This window comes from Lolium rigidum, chromosome 2, assembly GCF_022539505.1.
Source record: "Lolium rigidum isolate FL_2022 chromosome 2, APGP_CSIRO_Lrig_0.1, whole genome shotgun sequence".
Classification (NCBI taxonomy): Eukaryota; Viridiplantae; Streptophyta; class Magnoliopsida; order Poales; family Poaceae; genus Lolium; species Lolium rigidum.
The window spans coordinates 160,129,131-160,133,954 of record NC_061509.1 but is presented as its reverse complement, the minus strand read 5'-3'; positions in this window follow the sequence as shown (position 1 = coordinate 160,133,954).

Below are 4,824 nucleotides of genomic sequence, written 5' to 3'. Positions count from 1 at the left end.
CTGATATCTGCTGGTCAAACTAACAGCATGTGCGAGTCTAGTACACAGCATGGCATACATGATAGAGCCTACTGCCGAGGCATAGGGGATCTTGTTCATCCTCTCTCTTTCTTCTGCCGTAGACGGACCTTGAGTTTTACTCAAGACCTTACCTGGCAACATAGGCAAGAACCCTTTCTTGCTTTCATCCATTCTAAACTTCTTTAGAATCTTGTCCAGGTATGTACTCTGTGAAGACCTATTAGGCGTCTTGATCTATCTCTATAAATCTTGATGCCTAAATGTATGCTGCTTCACCAAGGTCTTTCATTGAAAAACACTTATTCAAATAACCTTTAACACTGCTTAGTAGTTCTATGTCATTCCCAATCAATAATATGTCATCTACATATAATATCAGAAACGCTATAGAGCTCCCACTCACTTTCTTGTAAATACAGGCCTCACCATGAGTCTGTATAAACCCGAAATCTTTGATCACCTTATCAAAGCATCGGTTCCAACTCCGCGATGCTTGCTTCAGTCCATAAATGGAACGCTGAAGTTTGCATACATTGTCAGCATTTTTAGGATCGACAAAACCTTTGGGTTGTACCATATACAACTCTTCCTCAATGTCACCATTAAGGAACGCCGTTTTGACATCCATCTGCCAAATCTCATAATCGAAAAATGCAGCTATTGCTAACAAAATTCTCACAGACTTTAGCTTCGCTACAGGTGAGTAAGTCTCATCGTAGTCAACTCCTTGAATTTTTCGGAACCCCTTCGCGACAAGTCGAGCTTTATAGACAGTAATATATCCATCAGCATCTATTTTTCTCTTGAAGATCCATTTATTCTCGACAGCCTTGCGGCAATCAGGTAAGTCTACCAAAGTCCATACTTGGTTATCATACATGGATCCCATTTTGGATTTCATGGCTTCTTGCCATTTGTTGGAATCTGGGCTCAGCATTGCTTCCTTATACGTTGCAGGGTCTTCATCATTGTTATCCACAATCATGAAATTTAGACAGGGATCATACCTATCAGGAGTGGTACGCTCCCTCGTCGATCTGCGAGGTTCAGTAGCTTCCTCGTTCAAAGTTTCATGATCATCATCATTTGCTTCCTCTCCTATCGGTGCAGGCTGCACAGGAACATCTTCCGACAGCTCGCGCTACTCTGATCTACGAGAGAAGGTTCAGTAACCTCATCGAGTTCTACTTTCCTTCCAGTCACTTCTTTAGTGAGAAACTCCTTCTCAAGAAAGGATCCGTTCTTGGCAACAAAGATTTTGCCTTCGGATCTGTGATAGAAAGTGCACCCAATTGTTTCTTTAGGGTATCCTATGAAGATGCATTTCTCCTCTTTGGGTTCTAGCTTGTCATGTTGTAACTTCTTTATATAAGCTTCGCAACCCCAAACTTTAAGGAACAACAGCTTAGGTTTCTTTCCAAACCATAATTCATACGGTGTCGTTTCAACGGATTTAGATGGTGCCCTATTTAAACTGAATGCGGCTGTCTCTAGTGCATAACCCCAAAACGATAATGGAAAATCGGTAAGAGACATCATCGATCGAACCATATCCAAGAGAGTTCGATTACAACGTTCGGACACACCATTGCGCTGTGGTGTTCCCGGCGGTGTCAACTGTGAAAGTATTCCGCATTTCTTTAAATGCATGCCAAACTCGTAACTCAGATGTTCGCCTCCGCGATCAGAATGCAGAAACTTAATCTTCTTGTTACGTTGATTTTCTACTTCACTTTGGAATTCCTTAAACTTCTCGAAAGTTTCGGACTTATGTTTCATAAAGTAAATATACCCATATCTACTCAGATCATCCGTGAAGGTTAGAACATAACGATAACCACCGCGCGATGCTACACTCATTGGTCCACACACATCGGTACGTATGATTTCCAACAAGTCTGTAGCTCGCTCCATTGTACCAGAGAATGGAGTGCTAGTCATTTTTCCCATTAGACATGCTTTGCATCTATCAAGTGACTCAAGAAGTCCATCGGAATGGAGTTTCTTCATGCGCTTCACTCCAATATGACCAAGACGATAGTGCCACATATAAGTAGAATTATCATTCAATTTAATTCGCTTAGCATCAATGTTATGAACATGTGTATCAGTACTATCGAGATTTAACAAGAATAAACCATTCATCTCAGGCACATGACCATAAAAAATATTATTCATATAAATAGAACAACCTTTATTCTCTGATTTAAACGAATGACCGTCTTGCATTAAACAAGATCCAGATATAATGTTCATGCTCAACGCAGACACCAAATAAAAATTATTAAGGTTTAAAACTAATCCCGAAGATAGATGTAGAGGGAGCGTGCCGACGACGATCACATCGACCTTGGATCCATTTCCATCGTGCATAGTCACCTCGTCCCTCGCCACGCTTCGTTTATTCCGCAGTTCCTGTTTCGAGTTACAAATGTGAGCAACCAAACCAGTATCAAATACCCAGCCACTACTACGATTACCAGTAAGATAGACATCAATAACATGTATATCAAATATATCTTCTTGATGAGGCCGCTCTTCAGATCAGCCAAGTATTTGGGGCAATTAAGCTTCCAGTGCCACTTCTCCTTGCAGTAATAGCACACAGTATCAGGCTTAGGGCCAGCCTTAGGCTTCTCAGGAGGCGCAACAACTTTCTTGCCGCCCTTCTTAAAGTTGACCTTGTTAGGTTTGCCCTGCTTCTTGAAACTGGTGGTCTTGTTGACCATCAACACTTGGTTCTCTTTCTGTATCTCCACCTTAGCAGATTTCAGCATGGAGAAGAGTTCAGGTAACTCTTTGTTCATGTTCTGCATGTTGTAGTTCATCACAAAGTTCTTGTAACTAGGTGGCAGTGATTGGAGTACACGATGAATACCCAGCTTGTTAGGAATCACTATCCCCAAGTCACTGAGCTTCTTCGCATGCCCGGACATAGCGAGCACGTGTTCACTAATGGAGCTAGCCTCTTCCATCATACAGCCAAAGAAGTGTTTCGAGGCCTCATAGCTTTCCACGACCGCATGAGTTTCAAAGATAGCTTTGAGCTCACGGACCAGCTCACAAGGATCGTGGTGCTCAAAACGCTTTTGGAGCTCCGCCTCTAAGCTGCACAGGATGGCACACTGAACTTGGGAGTACCGAGTTTGCCGAGTCTCGTAAACATTCTTTACTTCCTCAGATACTGCAGGTGCAGGTGGGGCACCTAGCGGTGCATCGAGCACATATTGCAGGTTTCCACCAATGAGGAAAATCCTCACATGACGGAACCAGTCAGTGAAGTTGCTACCATTGCTTTTAAGCTTTTCTTTCTGTAGGAACTGGTTAAAGTTGATGGTGGGGGCCGCCATGATCTACAACATATTTGCAAAGAGTTTAGACAAAGTTTATGATAATATGAGTTCAATTTTAATTCTTAAATTAACTAGGTGAACTCCCACTCAAAACAACATCCGTCGCATTGTCTTAGTGATCACACGAACCAAATCCACTACACCAAGTCCGATCTTCAAAGGCAAACACTCAAAGTGTTCATCATATCATTCATATGAATCATGCTCTACCTTTCGGTATCCCGTGTTCCGAGACCATGTCTGTACATGCTAGGCTCGTCAAGGCAACCTTAGTATCCGCGTGTGCAAATCTGGCTTGCACCCGTTGTATGCACATGTAGAATCTATCACACCCGATCATCACGTGATGCTTCGGAACGACAAGTCTTATCAACATTGCATACTAAGGATGAATACTTTATTATCTTGATATTTAGTGAGAGGGATCATCTTATAATGCTACCGTCGCGATCTAAGCAAAATAAGATGCATAAAGGATTAACATCACATGCAATTCATAATGTGTGATATGATATGGCCTTTCTTCTTGTGCTTTTGATCTCCATCTCCAAAGCACGGACATGATCTCCATCATCACCGAGCATGGCGTCAAGGTCGGTGGCGCCGCTTCATGGTTGTCCATCACTTATAGCTACTATAACAACTACTTGATATAAAGCTATTACATGATGAATAGACACGCAGGTCTTTAACAAAAATTAAAGACAACCATTAGGCTCCTGCCAGTGGTCATAATACAATAACGAACATCGATCTCATACATCAAATATAATCATCATCACATGGCCATATCACATCACCAAACCTTGCAAAAACAAGTTAGACGCCTCTAATTTGGTTTGCATATTTTACGTGGTTTAGGATTTTCGAGTGAGATCCAATCTACCTACGAACATGAACCACAACGGTGATACTAGTGTTGTCAATAGAAAGAGTAGATTGAATCTTCACTATGGTGGGAGAGACAGACACCCGCAATACACGTTGCATGTCAAGCGTGGAGCAAGTCCCATGAGACGCGGTCATGTAAAGTTAGCCCGGGCCGCTTCATCCCACCATCCCGCAAGATGCAAAGTACACTAACTAAAAACAACAAAAGCATCTAATCTACCAAGATCGAAGCAACGAGAAGATCATGAGACTAACCCTCGAAGATTCCAAAGCCTACGAGATTAGATCTCGTTGTTGATGTAGTCGATCGTCCGTGCTACAATCCGGCAGCACTTCCGTACTCGATCGTGCGTACGGTGTCGATGAAGCCGGTACTCTCCCCGTTCCAGCGGGCAGCGGAGGTGTAGTAGATATCCTCGGAATCCCAGCAGCACGCCGGTGTTGTGGTGGTGGTGGAGGAGAAAAGCTGCAGGGCTTCGCCTAAGCCGGAGCAGCTCTATGGAGGAGGAGAGGGGGCGGCCAGAGGTGGTGTCTTAATTAGAGTTGGTGCGCCCCTGCC